We start from the raw sequence: 17,536 nt of genomic DNA, 5'->3' as shown, positions 1-17,536 counted from the left end.
GGCAATGATGCGGCACTGGTGGCCTTCTTCTGGCCCTGACAAAATGGATGTCAGCCTAAAGTGGCCCACATGTATCATAGTAAATATGGCCCAAATATGCCAAATCAAATGTGGGCCTTTTTTGGCAAAGACGTGGTGCTCTCTCGGCAACATGGTCAGGAATGGTTAGGATTTCTAATCCCACAAGTATTGATAGGCCATTTTATGACGCGGTCGCCATCGCGTGCAGGTTGCAGGCCTCCACATCCCTACCACAGCACTGTTAAAAGCAAAAGCTCACCAGGAAACCCTCGTGTCCTACCAACTATGAGAACTATTGATGGCGTATAATGCACATTTCATGTATTCACTTCACTCTTAGCTCAACAACAGTGCAATCTGATCGCAGGTGCGGAGGCCGCAGATTGCAGAGCGAACCCGAGTTAAAAAGCACATTTTGAATGACGTCGTACATGCAGGTGTTTGTGTTATCCAAGGGCGTTTAGCCGTCCGAAATCTGTTGTAAATTACCAAATGTCATGATGGAGACACAGCCCGTTAGCCGCGTAACACCGCGCGGTGTGTCAGCGCCTGTCTGTGTCGCGTGAGCGAGAGGCTCCCGGCAGGGGTGTCTGTTGGGTGGCTCGCCTCAGGGGCTGTCATCACCGATGCTCGTTGTAATCTTTCTCTATCTTGTCACTGCTCATTTCTCTGTTCTCCTTCTCTCTTAATTATCTTAAGTGCTATTTATCAAACAATGGATTTGAAAGGAAAAAAATTGTTTCTTTGCATTATGGCTTATGTCAAGTTTTTTGAGGAAAAAAAATGTTTGTGTGTTTACTCTCTCTCTCTGTGCCGTAAAAGAGCTTGTTGTCTGTAGAATAATCCAGTTTTGTTTCTTTCGATTCTAAAAGGATTTCAGTAGTTTAAGCAGTGTTGTCTTGAGAGAAGCCAAAGTCAATGCATTTCAGTGGATCCTGTAAGCGTGATGTATGTTTGTTTGACAACACTTCGAAATCTGTCACTGGATGGGATTTAAAAGTACAAAAAAAATGCAGGCTTTCATATTTCTACAACTGATTGTACTTATGCATTTTGTACCAGTGGAACTTTTTATACTGGAGATTAAAGGATACAAAAAAACAAAAAAAAAATCCTAGAAAAACGCTGTGTGGCCTGGTGGTGTGGCCTGACCCTGACTGGTCCCGAGCATGATTTCTAGCTGGCATTGAGAAAGTTGGCTTTTGATATAAGATTTTCTAGAAGATCTTTGGCTTTATTTCTTTCACTTCTTTTTCCTCACTTGTGTGTTGTTGTTCTTTCTTTCCTTTCTCTTCTGTTATTTTCGTTTTCTTTTTCAGAAACAGAGGGTAGATGAGTGTCAGCTCTTTCTTTTTTCGGTTTATAAATAGTTCTAGCAGGTCTGTCTATACAGCAGGGGTAAGTTTCATTTGACTTCTGTATTGTGCTGTCTACATGATAAGACAACTATAGAAAAAGAAGGAATAGAAATATTTAGTCACCTTCCGTGGATTAATGCATTAGTTTAATAAAGAGATCAACTAATTAGAGGTTTTTGCTTTTAGCTGTTTAGATTTTTCCGGTTTCTCTGTCCTTCTCTGTGAACTAACTGTGTAGCTGAAGCAGTCAGAATTATTTTTGTAAACGTATGTTCTTGTGTGATGCAGTTTTTTGCTTCTGTCTCCTATATTAAACCATTTTTCCTAATACTCGTCTCTCTCTGTGTTGTTGTGTTCCAGTGCCTGTCTGACGTTGTGCTGTTTCACACCCCCACATCCTCCTCTCTTACTTCCCTCTCTCTTCTTTTCCTTCACCAGCTCTCATGCTCACTCTCTTCTTTTCCTTCACCATCTCTCTCTCTATCTCTCTTCTTTTCGTTCACCATCTACCTCTCTCTTTATCTCTAAATTTAAAAAATCGTTCTCTCGCTCCTTTTCCTTCACCATCTCTCTTTCGCTCTTCTTTTCTTTCACCATCCCTCTCTTCACCATCTCTTCCTATTGCGCTCTCTTTCTATCTCTATCTCTCTTTCTTTTCCTTCATCATCTCTCTTTCTGTTGCTCTTCTTTTCTTTCCCCATCTCTCTCTTCTTTTCCTTCACTATCTCTATCTCTAAATTTTTAAAAATCAATCTCTCTTCTTTTCCTTCACTATTTATCTATCTCTCTGTCTGTTTCTCTTATTTTCCTTCATCATCTCTTTCTGTCACTCTTCTTTCTTTCACCATCTCTCTCTATCTCTAAATAAAAATCTCTCTTTTCCTTCACCATCTCTCTATCTCTATGTCGCTCACTCTCCTTTTCCTTCACTATCACTCTTTCTCTCGCTAGCTCTTCTTTTTCTTCACCATCTCTCTTTCCTTCCAGCTCTCATATATATATATATATATATATATATATATTGCTCTCTCTCCCTGTCATTCCTTCCAGCTCTCATATATATATATATATATCGCTCTCTCTCTCTCTCTCTCTCTCCCTCTCCCCCTCTACCTCATGCCTTCCCGCTCTCATATTTATTCTCCTTCCGTGTTTGTTTTTGTTTTACACATGGTAAAGTTGACTCCATCCCCCGGCGACAACTCACTATGCTGTCCCTAACATAGTAAATATACATCATCATGTACACTGTGTATGTATATTACTGTGTAGCTGGAGTTGCTGTGTGACAGGAAAACAAAACTATTTGTCCAGAAACGACCAGACAGGAAATTTGGGAGCCTGCTGACTCCAAACTGCATCTGACCTGTGCTCATTTCTCTGATTAAATAAGAACGAAAACAAACTGAAGCCTCGTTGTCTGGTCACCCATCAGCAGATTCCAATGATCTCATGACGTATAATGATTGGCCGGTGATTTCTATAGAGGACGGATGGTACCGCTGTCCCTGATAAGGGAACGGCTTGTCTGTAGCCAGTGTGCGTGTTCCCTCATCAGGACCGGCCTGCTGTGTCTCCCCCCCCCCCCCCCCCGTGCTGTGCACTGTTCTGGGCTGTAGGCCTCTCCACGTGTCTGTGTCCACCTCCACTCCTGTGCTGTCTTACTATCACTACTGCATCCCCAGTAGAGAGAGGGAGAGGAAAGAGAAGTCAAAGTTTTACAACTTTTCTTCGAAAGCCACTGACTCTTACCTTAACTCCTTCAGTATAAAGCAGCGTGGGCGATGTGCACCTCTGCAGAGATCGTAGGGGTGCATAGCTACAGCTCACAAGGCTCTATATTTCTGGCAACTTTTCAATATAACTGCGGTATATACTAATATCTAGCCTACACTCTGGGTAGCGTGTAAATTAATGATCCAAGTGGCTTTATGAACTTTCAGACACATTAAGGTTTTTCTTTCCTTTCACCAGTGCACCAAGTCTGTTATTAAGTATTGATTGTGGGGCTCAGGCAGGTTATACAATAAAGTGCTTTCAGCCTATAGGGCCTGCCGGTGGGAAGAGATTATTAGGCTGTTATTATTGTCAACATGTGACCTGTAATTGAAGGAAATAGATGTGGTGCACAATTTTTTAGTATTTCTAATTGGGTTTTCACTCTGGGTTTTTGTCCTCTTTTCAAAAAGAAGCCTAACTAGGCTGGAGGAGCCGGGACATTTAACGGTATGAAGTGATGATTATTTTCTTTTTTTTTTCTACTTCTACTAATCGTTGGTACACACACGTGAACTTAAACAAACACACATTAGATCTGAGTGAAATCGACCCATTGTGCTGAAGGGGCCTAACAGGTAAGGACACATCCTTCACTCTCCAGGGAAAGGTCGCTTGTTAACAAGGTAAGGTTTGTCACTGAGATGGAAACACGACCCAGTACACGCTAGTTACTAATTATGAAGCACGTACGCACACACACACCACACACCATTAAATGTGTGTGTGTATGTGTATTTGTATGTATGTGTGTGTATATATATATATATACACACACATAATGGTGTGTGGTGTGTGTATTTGTATGTGTGTGTGTAAAATGCTATATATATATATATATATATATATATATATATATACACACACACACACACGTGTTGGATTTTACAGTGGAATGAGTTGCTTAGGCTATTGTGTGGGGAAAGTACAGAGGTCAGAGTGAAAGCTATCAGAAACCATGGACAACGCTCTGACACGCGGTGACGTAAACAGACTGTCAATCAAATCAAATCACATCAACTCGTCAACCATCTATAGCTGTACTGTTTGCATAACTATAGCTGTTATTGGGACGGTATGTAGATTAAAAAACACACCAGCAGGTGAATTGTTAAGATTACTAGCCTAAAAACTACTGTAAATATGTATAGCTGACTGGAGCTAATGTTAAGTTTATTTTTGACATGACTGTTTCTGCAGTCAGTTTAACCAGCTTCACGGACCGGAAGTGTGCCCATCAGCTGATCTCCGTGACTGAAGTGTCGGGAGAACTCGTTGTTGCTGCAATGTGTAACAGTCGAAACATGCACTATTGTGTCTACTGCAATTCAACTTCCTCTCTTGCACACATGTCACGCCGTGGTCTAAATCATCTCTACAGTATTTTGGGTATAGTAATGAAGTAATTTGTTCAAGATTGCTTTCCTTATGCAATAATTGGTGGACAGAAAACTGACCATCAGTCAGACCGTGTGCGTGTATATATGATTATTTAGGGCTAACTTTATATCCAGCTTGCTAGCCTAACATTAGCATGGTTGTCCTCACACCACTGAGGGCAGCGATGGGGGGGGGGGGGGTCGTCCGTGGGCTGGCGGCTGTTTATAAAAAAAGCCAAAGGAATCTAATTAAGGGAGCTTTGCTACCTTCTCCTGTTCTTTTCTGTCTGGTCTTTTCTTACTGCTGCTTTTATGTCTGACAGGCGTGACTGCTCGCTCGGCTTGCAGATGTGCTCAGCTTTGTCAGTCTTGACGTTCAGATTTTGCACCTAAACTAGTATATCGTCTCGTCTCGTCACGTGATCAAACAGAGGCTTGACATTGGACAACATACACATTACCCAGCAATCATCATTGCACATCTGCATATGACAAACATGCCAAAGTAAATAAGAAATTATTCGTTAATTGAATTGTTTTGTAGTTTATGCAGAACCAGCATATAATTTTGTTATAGACAGATTTTTTTTTAACCAATAAATAAATAAATAAATAAAACCCATGACAGGGATGCGTTTGCCTTTTTGGCGGCAGATAACCAAAGGCCCCAATTCAATTGAACATTACCTTGAGTTTTTCTTTGTACACGGGTGTATTCCAGAGGCGGTCATCTGAAACACTTGCAAGGGCCCGTTCTCTGCTCAACACATTATTGGAGGGCCCGCTATCCCTACGCCCTACGCTATACTTACACCACTGGATGAAAATCTCCAAACAAAACCTACAATAAAACTTTTTAGTTTTAGGTAGCTAGACTGTGGCCATATTGGGTCCACAGATCAATCAACACAAAAAAACAGTAAAAAATATTATAAATAAAATGTTAATGCTCACCCTTGAGAGTCTTTAATGCCGGATGCGGTGCGTTCAGCCTACTTGCAAAACATTTTTCTGAATCAAATTACTTGTTGAAGGGAAACGTTTCTTCCAAAACGAGCGCTCTTTTCAACACCGTATTAAGAAGCAGGTCTGTGAAGCCTCGACGCGCACCGCCATGAAATCAGGCTGGGTGCACAAATTGAACTTTGACCTCCAAGTATTGCGCGCCTCTAGGGGCCCGCGTCCAATCACAATCCGGTCTTTCCACGGGGCGGAAGTCGTGTAGGCGCCAAATCCCAGCCTCATCGCGACCATAGAGGAGAACGGCGGTCATGCTGCTGTTCTGTGCACTGTAGTAACACCAGGGCCCGGCATAAAAGCAGTTACGCGGTGTAAAAGGGCCGAAACGACGGAGATATCAGGTGGGTGAAACTATTATTGTGTTTATGATGTTAACTAACAAGTCTTTGAAAAACTTAAGTTAAACACCACTGGCGTGCTGACGTAGGATTGTTTTAACACGCCAAACATTCGGGGAAATGGCATGTTGACGAGGACTCGCTGAATATTTCCCGCCTTATTTTAAAACTTTACTGAAAAATCGTATCAAACACAACAACATAAAGAACACATAAAGACATACAAAATACAACGTCAACGACACAAGGCCCCCCAGGGTACCGGCAAAAAAGAGTTGTCATTCAAAAGGTCCCGCCTCTTCCGTAGACTGGCTTCTTCGTGACGTGATGCGCTCTGGTCGCGCTCAACCGTGCGTAAACTTGATACTGTGGTGATGAGTTTGGAGGGAAGCTTGACGCAGCGCAACGCAGACTAATGGGTTTGGCGGCGATAGGGTGGAGTTTGCTAAAGTGTAACAGCGATCTTTATATATATATATATATATATATATATATATATATATATATATATATATATATATATATATAAACCATGACAGGGATGCGTATATATATTACCATGACAGGGATAGCCGGGTACTGGATACAGCAAAAAAATAACATGTTAATATTAACTTGCAGCCCAGTGGGATGTTTGCACTATTCCAAAACCCACGTTAACATTCAATGAGGTCGATAAGAATAAATAAATACATAACGGGACAGGGATCACACACACACACACACACACACACATACTAGCAGCAGCGCCTTCGTCTTCCAGCCTCACGCTGAGCCCGGGGACTGGATGGAGAGACGGAGCAGAGCATCGATCAAATGATAAAAAAAGATAGAGACGCGAGACAACGGGTGGGAGGAGGAGAAGAAGAGTTTCCCATGGATAATGATAAATTGCACGTAGGCACATGTACAGGAAACCGCTTGTTTCATCTGAAGTTAGGATGATGTTTTATCAGGAGTAAATCACGATCTTCTTTTTTTAACCTGTTCGTCATCCAGAATGTGGTTGTGGTGTCTGTGTTCAGCCTTTACCCCGCTGATGTATGAATAATATGTAATATATGAAATGAGTTTACATCCTATTGCATTGTGGGTTATGCAAAATTATCAACAATGGGGGAAAATCCTGTTTCAAGAAAATGTGTACAGCATGTATGCATATATGTATGGGCCCTGTGATGGCCTGGCGGCCTGTCCAGGGTGTCTCCCCGCCTGCCACACAGTGACTGCTGGGATAGGCTCCAGCATCCCCACGACCCTGAGAGCAGGATAGCGGTTTGGATAATGGATGGATGGATGTAAACATACGAGAAAGAGTGAATATGGGAATAAACATTTATATAGGCCAACAAATACAAAAACTTTTCTGTAGCCTATTTTTAGTTTTTACTTGGGAACAGAATTTGTGTACTTTTTGTGTTTTGCATTCTACTCATTTGGGTGACGTTAACAATAACATGGAACATTTCGGAAAACTTTCATATACAAAACTTTCTACACTTTGAAAATTACCCTTTGATTTCACAATGCCATGGAGGGAATGTGGCGACTGAGAATACCATTCTAAATAAAGACTCCCTTTGGTATGCAGGTAATTAAATTATAGTGTTGATCAAAGGGAGGCCTGACGGAGTTTTTCTTCTTCCTACTTTCCCAACATTCCTTGTGCAGTCCTTTGAAGAAATGAAGTGACTCACTCTTCTTTGTTGGACAAATTATTCATTGAATTGTTATGCGGGCAATATGCAAAAGTACATCGATGTACAAAATATAGAATTACCAGCCAACACTATATGGTTTTCGATCAAGCGCGTAAGGTGCTACCAAATTTATCACGATACAATGCTGCCACCTTGTGGTCCTGGGAGAATAAACGTAGATGCAAAAAAACATCTGAAACAAATATAAGCAAGCAAGCACATTTTTATTTATATGGCAGCTATTAAGCACTGAAACAGAGCACTTTCCATAAATCTTCCTACCATAGTGATCCTCAATCCACTCTGCATAACTGTAGTCCACTGACTTCCGGTTTCTACTGCAGCGGTCATACCTGTCTGCTGTTTGTTGGCGAGTGCTACTGGCAATGGCATATTTTTCGCGACGGGTGGAAGGTTTCAAGTTTAAACTTTCCACCCGTTTGCTGGTAGGTGCAGGTGAAAGTTTGTCGACAATTCTTTGCATGTCGTTGACGTTTATCCATGGAAAATCTTGCAGAAAAATATGCAATTAATAATAATGAATTAAACTTATTTTCTAATTTTTTTTTTCTAATTCGTTTTTCTAATACTCAAAGTCGCTTTGCAATAAACAGGGTGAAACAAGACAACAGCTAACGCAGACATACAGCGGTGGATGGGAAGGGGGGGGCTACGGGAGGGAGAAGTGGCAGCCACACACGACGCCAGCAGTACTCTCGCGATTGTCAACAGCACGCGCCAACAAACAGGAAACTGGTATGACCGCTGCAGTAGAAACCGGAAGTCAAAGTACTACAGTTATGCACAGAGCCGATAATGTGCCATGGCTCTCCGTGGGCATAATAACAACCCAGAGCTACACCTGCTGATTTCACCAATTAGTCCTTCCGTCTGGTTGAAGGTGTGCTCATTAATGAAATCACCTGGTGTTGTAATTGGAGGGAATCCTCCATTCACATGGCCCTCCGTAGCACAGGCCTGAGTACCACTGGTCTCCAGTGGCGCTCTGCATGCTGACATAAAGGTTTTCACTCATCCAACATAAGGCCTGTGCCTGTGTGCATTTTAAACAGCACTTTCTGCGTCTGATAACCGCTGCAGTATTATACCCTGTAGTAAGAGTTAGTCTGTTTGGGCCCGTTGTGGAGGATGTAAGAAAGGAGACGAGACCACTTGTCCTTACGACCACACAGCCATGGGGTCGTTTATTTCCTCCAACTCACTTTAAGTGAGCAGTTCACAATATCAAAACCTCAGCCTCGTGTCTACCCACAATCCCCCCTGCTAACCCCTGAACCCACTGTCTTAAAGGGACCGTCTCTGGTCCACATGGTGAGTATGTAACCTGCAAATAGGTCACTACACCGTCATGTTTCCAGTACGGCACACATCATGGAGAGCTTGTGGGATCACGTGTGTGTGTGCGTGTGGTGGGTATAAAGAGGCTTAGTAATGATATGTTCACACCAGGTTATTGTTGTGTAACGATCACAATTATGTCACAATCGACAGGCGCCTTTTCTTTGAGCGCTTTGTCAGTTTTATCATAGTAAATATAAACAAGACTAAAACGGGGGGAAAAATACTTACCGTGCATATGTAGGTATATCAGTGTGTAGCCTTGGTGTGTAAAATAGGTGGAACTGATTTGGAATTTCACAAGATGAATCGCCAGAATCACAAACCAAATAAACCATGAAATTAACATAAACAACACTGTGTTGCTCTTGGCCCCTGTGACGCGGTCAGACGTGACCTGTATGTACGATGTGTAACTCCACGATCTTGAATCCTGGCCTCTTATTATTTATAGATGGGAATAAGAACGATATATCTGGTCTGGTCTATTGCGTTGCCTACCAACACGGGGATCGCTGGTTTGAGTCCCCGTGTTACCTCCGGCTTGGTCAGGTGTCCCTATAGACACAATTGGCCGTGTCTGCGGGTGGGAAGCCAGTCCTGGTCACTGCACTAGCACCTCTTCTGCTCGGTCGGGGGCGCCTGTTCCGGGGGGGGCAGGTGAGAGTAGCGTTAGCGTGATCCCATGCGCCATGTCCCCCCGGTGAAACTCCTCCCTGTCAAGTGAAAAGAAGCGGCTGGCAACTCCAGATGTATCGGAGGAGGCCATGTGGTAGTCTGAAGCCCTCCCCGGATTGGCAAAGGGGGTGGAGCAACGACCTGGGCGACTCGGAAGAGTGGGGTAATTGGCCATGTACAATTGGGGAGAAAAAGAAAAAATGATAAATCGAAGCAAGCAAGTCAACCACATTTAAATATAAAGATAACTAACATCTGCCACTTTTGAACTCCTTCAGAAGATCGTGTTTGCTGTTGCTGCTGCACCGTCTGCAGAGGACCATGAGAGGAAGCCGGGTCTCTGCATCAAACAAAAACATCTCAGCTTGTCCAGCTCCTGTGTTTTTGAAAGGTGATATCCTGGAAGCGGAGGGGTATGAATCATTTATTCTGCTTCACTTAGCAGCCTTCAGCCACCCCATCTGATATTTACAGTCATATTGTGTGTCAGGACTACCAAAATATTACACACCAGCATCTTTAAGCAAACAAAGATAGGTGGTATAAATCAACAAATCTGCTGGATTTGAAGCCTGACATATGGATTACATCTTGATGAATTGATTAGTCGCTAGCTGTGATGTGTATTTATGTATCCCTGCTCACATTCATTCTCTGATTGTCTGGCACACTCGACAAGTGAGCACAAAAAGCAGCAAATGAATTAACTGTGGACTTGACTGTATGTTTGTACACTATGGATTCAGTCTCTGTGTGTAGGAGAGACACCCAGCCACACCACTGAGGGATCTGAATACGCCTCAGCTGGTGTTTGTGTGTGCAGACACTCCTACACTGCAGGCCTATGCACTAAAGGTTGACGTGGGTGGAGTGATAAGATAAATCCAAGGGCCCCGATTTACAATAGGGGTCTCTGAAAAATGCTACAGGTCATAGTATTTTTTGTTTAGTAGATGTTGACAAAAATTCAAATTACCCTATGAATAATCATTGTTAGAAGGTGTATTTGGTACAAATAACTTGGCCACTAGTAGTTGAATCTGCAGTTTGATCATAATATCCACACATACCAATATCAACAGTAACACACACACACACACACACACACACACACACACACACATTCCTAAGGGATTTCATGGACGATTAAAAAGACAAGACTAGGCTAGATGCCATCCTGCCCCTACAAAAAGCCTTAAACCAAAAATGTGGTTGCCAGTGAAACAAACAAACAAAAAAGTAAAGGAATTAAAAGTATAAAAGGAGTAAGAGGGATCAGGTATCAGGAACACTTTATTTGTAATTTATTTATCAAACAAAATATTTTCCCCCAGCTCACAGCAGTGCAACACAAAGACAAAAACACATGTCCAAAAATTACAAGAACACTTATATCAAACAACAAAAAATCACTGTCCAAGAGAACGAACGCAGGATGACTGTCAGAACTGCCAGTCTGCATGGCTTAGCAGTTAACCTAGCCTGCCCAGCCTCTGCATCCTGTCAGACCACCCTCGGTGCATTCTCTTTGGGTGCAGCTCCAGGCAGGGCTGTGGTCCCTGGGCCCACAGGACGCAGCAGATCAAGCTCTCCCAGCCGATCCAGCGCCAGCTCTCCCAGCCATCAAACGAAGACACAAACTTAGACGTGGACAAAGACACTGCATGGACGGTACTAGGTGAGGCTGCTGCAAACGTGAATTCGTGCCACCATCTTCCCACACCGGAAGCGGATCACTCAATAAGTTATATAACAATAACCAGATAACAATTGTCTAATGTAAGCTCGATGTGTGATGTCAGTATAGTATCACATTTACTTTTTTACTATTAATATTTGTAAAGTGCAGCACCTGCACATGAAATATAGGTTATGCCTGTGCACTCTGCAGAACCAGACCTCCTCAGAGACCACAGCCCATTCTGAGCATTGAGGAGGAGGAGGAGGAGGAAGAGCAGCACTAGCAGCAGCAGCAGCATTGATGAGAACGATGAGCAGGGGTCAAGAAAGAGTGGGATGAGGATGAGAGAAAGTGTGAGCATAAGGAAACCGAGAAGCAGAGAGCGGAAAAAAGTGAGTTCAACTGAAGATATTTTCTTTTATTAGATGATTCAGGATCGTGGCCAGATAAAATGAGCATGGCAAAGACGGGAACAGACAAAATGTCATTGATCATTATTACGCTGGTTGTATAATTAAATGCAGGTACGGGGTGCTGCGGAGAAGTTCATTTCTATATCTGAGAACATAATGTCTGGCCTTCTCAAGGTAGTGCCATATTATGCATGTGGTTGGTTCGTTGTTATATTGATGTTAGATGGGTGTCGGGTGGAATTCTGGTTAAAGTTAGGTGGAGGTCAGATTTATGTGGCATCATAGCAATGTTTGGTCTGCTGAGAGCAGGTTCAGAGGGTCTCATCTCCTCATCAGCCGCGTCCCCAGGGTCGGGTCGTGGTGGCAGCAAGCTAAGTAGGGCACTCCAGACGTCCCTCTCCCCAGCAACGTCCTCCAGCTCCTCCTGGGGGTTGCCAAGGCGTACCCAGGCCAGATTGGACATGTAGTCCCTCCAGCAAGTTTTGGGTCTACGGTTGGGTCTCCTCTCAGTTAGTCATGCCTGGAAAACCTCCAAAGGAAGGTGCCCAGGAGGCATCCTAATCAGATGCCTTAACTACCTCAACTGGCTCCTTTCGATGCGAAGGAGCAGCGGCTCTACTCCGAGCTCCCTCCGGATGTCCGAGCTCCTCACCCTATCTCTAAGGCTGAGCCCAGACACCCTACGGAGGAAACTCATTTCAGCAGCTTGGATCCACGATCTCACCCTTTCGGTCACTACCCAAAGCTCCTGACCATAGGTGAGGGTTGGAACAAAGATTGACAGCTCTCAATTTACCAGCTCCCTCTTCACCACAAAGGTCTGGTACAACATCCACATTACTGCTGATGCTACACCAATCTGCCTGTCAATCTCCTGCTCCATTCTACCCTTACTCATGAGCAACACACCGAGATACTTGAACTCCATCACTTGAGGCAATGACTCATCCCCAACCCGGAGGGAGCAATCCACCTTTTTCCGGTAGAGAACTATGACCTCAGATTTGGAGGTGCTGACTTTCATCCCAGCCATTTCACACTCAGCTGCAAACTAGCCCAGTTCATGCTGGAGCACTGTCCGGCATGCACTGGTTCAGAGGGTTCAGGATACAAATGGTCACGTTCAGCAGATCCCTGGTGGAGGAAGCTGCCCACCAGATAACCCCAAAGACACGTCTGTACTCACACAGTCGACCCTGTAGCAGATAGTCTAGGCGGTTTAGATGCATGCATTAGCTTGCCTGTGTTGGGCCTCTGTGTGAATGCATGCTCTGATGTATGGCACATGGGATTACTGCATTATACTGTGTGTTGGTGCATCAGAGAATCAGCCACAAGAGACACAAGCCCAGCAAAAAAAAAAAAAATGCCTCAAGACTCAAAAAGAAGCCTTTTTCTATATATCCTTTTACTATATTTACAGTTACGAAACATGCCAGTTGTAGGGAAAAGAAAGATAAACCATCCAGAGCAAAAGCACTTTAGCATCATTGTGCACAATGTGTGCTTTTTACTCATGAGTGAAGGTGGCCTTCCCATAGCACACTACACAGATGGCTGTAAAATGTCTGTTGATGTTAAGTGGAGCAGAATAAAAGATATATTTCTAAACCATGGGAGGAATACGGCACACACAAGAGGCTTCAGCTGCAGACAGAATAAACATGCAGCTCTGCAGTGGCGGTGTTGTTCACTGTCAGATGAACAAACCCATGCGAACGGAAATTGGAAAGAAAACAACGGCGAATTCTCAGAGCGAACATTGGATGTCACTCTGCACGCAGCGTCGAGAAACTTGCTTTCGATCAGGGGAAAACCATTAAACTAGCTGATGCATATAATGGATCTTTTATTGGCTCAATAGAGCACCTATCTCATTATGACACACTCCTGAACAAGCGCTTTCAAAAAGCGAGGGGCAGAGAAAATACAAGGCTTGGATTATCTGATTTATGGTGTCAAAAATGAGCTCCTAGAAGCGCGTAGCAAAAGAGTTTTAAAAACCCCACTGGAAGACTAAAATAACAGATACAGGCCTTGCATGGTAGCTGGGATTGAGGCGTAGCATCCATTTTATAGCAACACAAATGGATGCTACGCCTTGGTTTTATAAGGACCGCCGCTGCAAGAGGAAAGACGGCACTTCTTATAATGAGCAGCTGATGATGAGACAACTCGTGAGTCAAGTCAGTTTTATTTGCTTAGCCTGTTACCACAAATTACAAATTTGCCTCGGGGCTTTACATCAACACAACATCCTGTCCTTAGACCCTCCCATCAGATGAGGAATAACTCCCTAAAACATCCCCCTTTAACAGGGAGAAAAAATAGGAAGAAACCTCAGGGAAAGCAACAGATGGGGGGGATCTCCCTCCCAAGATGGACAGACGTGCAATGGATGTTGTGTTTACACAATTTACACAATACAACACTGAAAGAGGATAATAGAATTATAATGGAATAATAAGATATATGAAGAATATGATGAGGAGGATGCCAAGCAGTGTCCAGATGCCACCGGAACAACCCAAGACCTGAGCGATGCGACCACCATCACCATGGACACCTGACAGGAGGACAGACTACACATGCACACAGGGGAGACTCACATCACACCATTCACATACACGGGAGAAGAGAAAGGGGAAGACATCATTCAGAGAGAGAGAAAAGACATGTGAGAGAAGAGAACAGTTTGCAATAGTCAATAATCTATACTCTATAATCTCTTCGGCAGAACAGTGCTTGGTAAATTCATCAAAAAAGTTTGAATCAATTCATCTGGACACAACGTTTATTGACAGAAACATTTCGTCACTCAACTAAGAGACATCTTCAATCTAAACTGACTGCAGGCGTCCCCACCCTTATAAACAATACAGTGGCGTAACGACCGAAACCAACGACCATTTTCATATGCAGATATGGGTGTGACCATTAACTAGAGCTTCGATGGCCATGTGTACTACTTGGAGAATTTAAGAATTTTTGCAATCACAGTATTGTAATATGGCAACGGATGTATTCTTAATATAGTTGGCCTCTTTGACTCCCTGTTCAAACCAGCGTTCCTTTCAAGGATGTGCACATCCTCATCCTTGAAAGAGTGGCCACTGGCCTGTAGATGGGTGTAGACTGTGGAGTCCTGGCCTGACGTGTTAGCTCTCCTGTGTTGTGCCATCCTCTTGGCCAGCGTCTGTTTAGTTCCCCCAACGTACAAGTCACGGCAATCCTCCAGGCACTTAACTGCGTACACTGTATTGCTCTGTTTGTGCCGGGGGACCAGATCCTTGGGGTGGACCAACTTCTGGCGCAGTGTGTTTTGGGGTTTTAAAGCAACTGAGACGCGGTGTTTGGAAAATATGCATCTCAGCTTTTCCAACACTCCCACCACATACAGAATCACCGCTGGTTTATGCTTAGACAGCTGTTGTCCTTCTCTCTTCGATTGGCTGGTGCACTGTTTCTGCATCTTCCTTGGAGGATGTGCACATCCTTGGTTGGGAGGAATGCTGGTTTGACCAGAGAGTCAAAGAGGCCATCTATGTTAAGAGGGAACGACCATCCCTGAACTGGGGGGGGGGGGGGCTAAGAGTACATCTGTCACCATCTTCCAATGCTGTGATCTACACAATCCCAAATCCTCTGAATAGTACACATGACCATTGAAACTCTAGTTAATGGTCACACCCATATTTGCATATGAAACTGGTCATTGGTTTCGGTCGTTATGCAACTGTATTGTTTATAAGGGTAGGGATACCTGCAGTCAGTTTAGACTGAAGAGGTCATTTAGTTGCGTAATGAAATGTATCTGTCAATAAACGTTGTACCCAGATGAACTGATTCAACCGTCTTTGATTTTCTTATCTGGATTATTGAACATGCAGCAAGACATTGGTAAATTTATCTTCTCCTGGCCACCTTGTCATGGTGGAGAAGCTTGCATGTACCAGTGATATCAAGAGCTATGCCGTCTGGAGCTTGGCTCCCGGTAGGGTCACCCAAGGCGGATAGATCAAGGGGGAGGTTCTAGATGAAGCTCGATCCAACAAAGACCTCAACGGCGGAAGTGGCGGAAGATGTCTCCAGGTCACAATGGCAGTGAAGGCGGATGAAGGCTGCAATAGAGGGTGGTCCCCAATCGTCTTGATTCTCCATGCCATTGGACTCTGGCCACCCCCTGCCAAGGATCGTGTGGTGGCTGCAGGCACATCAGTCTCTCCACATAAAAAGCTGTCATGCACAGGCATGCTCCCATTAAGTGGCTCCAGGATCGGTCTCTACACCCATCTGAGGACCCAGAGGGGGGACAGTCATACTCAACCCCGAGTGACTGCCGATGTTGATGATGGTGAATTCATTAAGACAGATATTGACCCATGGTGCAGTGTGAGGGCCGGTGAGGGTGTGGAAACTGATCTTTAACACTAAGCTCTATGCCACCATAGACAACATAATATAATGTGGACACTGGGGATTTTACTTCAGAAGATTTCAGGAGTTGCTGAGGAATTCGCTGCTATTTTAGAAATAGGAGAAATAAGTGAGAACAAAGACCTTTTTTGTGTGCCATTCACTAATACGCTTAAAGGAGTCCAGTTATTTCATAGCTGAGATGCCAGATGAGGTAAGGCCCTTAAGTGCTGCCACCTTCCCCTCTAGTCGTCAGCTTTTTATGTACAGTAATATGCAATATGCAGCTGTAGAAAGAAATCGTAGTAGTGTGCATTTCCTCATGTTTTGTACACTCCCTCCTCTCTAAAAATGATCTTATGTGGCGAGACAGGTTAATCCGTCTTGCCACGCTGTGGACTGAAAGCCAACTGGGCAGAAAGTTGATCATTAAAGACTTAACCGGGGACTTTTTCAAAGACAAGTCTCAGGATTGGGCTTGGAAATAGTTTTCCTTTGGAACGTCTACAATTTAACTTGACTTAACCCAGCCCATCTTAGGTCCTTATGTTTGGAAGGGTAGGACAAGCTTTAAATGGACAAGCTTCCGCTGTTCCTGGTCATGAATGAAGACTTAAAATATTTTAATGTCACAGAGTAGTTCATTTAAGTGTTCATTTATTAGTATTTAATTTCCATTCCTGCACTCTTAATTGGACTGGTAATGCACGCGGCAAAAGAGCTTCTGATATTTTATGGTGGAAATATGTCGAGACAAAAGTCATGGAAAACTTTGCTTTTTGCAGGTTTGTAAGAACTGCACTGAAGCCCAGTGAGACGTTTTAAGTTTCCCAAAACTGTAGCAATTAATTCTGTTTTTGTGTATATGATTCTAAATGAGGCACAGTGGCGCAGTGGTCAGCACGGTTCCCTCACAGCAAGAAGGTCCTGGGTTCGAACCCCGGGGTAGTCTAACCTTGGGGGTCGTCCTCTATGTGGAGTTTGCATGTTCTCCCCGTGTCTGCGTGGGTTTCCTCCGGGTGCTCCGGTTTCCTCCCACAGTCCAAAGACATGTAGGTCGGGGGAATCGGCCGTACTAAATTGTCTCTAGGTGTGAATGTGTGTGTGTTTGTCGGCCCTGTGATGGCCTGGCGGCCTGTCCAGGTCGTCTCCCTGCCTGCCGCCTAGTGACTGCTGGGATAGGCTCCAGCATCCCTGCGACCCAAATTTGGATAAGCGGCTTGGATAATGGATGGATGGATGGAGGTTTGTAAGAAGGTGTTTGTGTTAAGAGAAAAGTTTGAAGGCATTTCTGCATCACAAAAGATAATAAATGCCTTTGTGACAGTGGCACATGACGATGTTCAGCATACTTACACCGAATGTCATGTTTTTCCATTAGGCCCAGAATTACGAGC

The sequence above is a fragment of the Lampris incognitus genome, chromosome 3 (genome assembly GCF_029633865.1).
Source record: "Lampris incognitus isolate fLamInc1 chromosome 3, fLamInc1.hap2, whole genome shotgun sequence".
In the NCBI taxonomy this organism is placed as follows: Eukaryota; Metazoa; Chordata; class Actinopteri; order Lampriformes; family Lampridae; genus Lampris; species Lampris incognitus.
Note: the sequence above shows the minus strand (reverse complement) of the source record.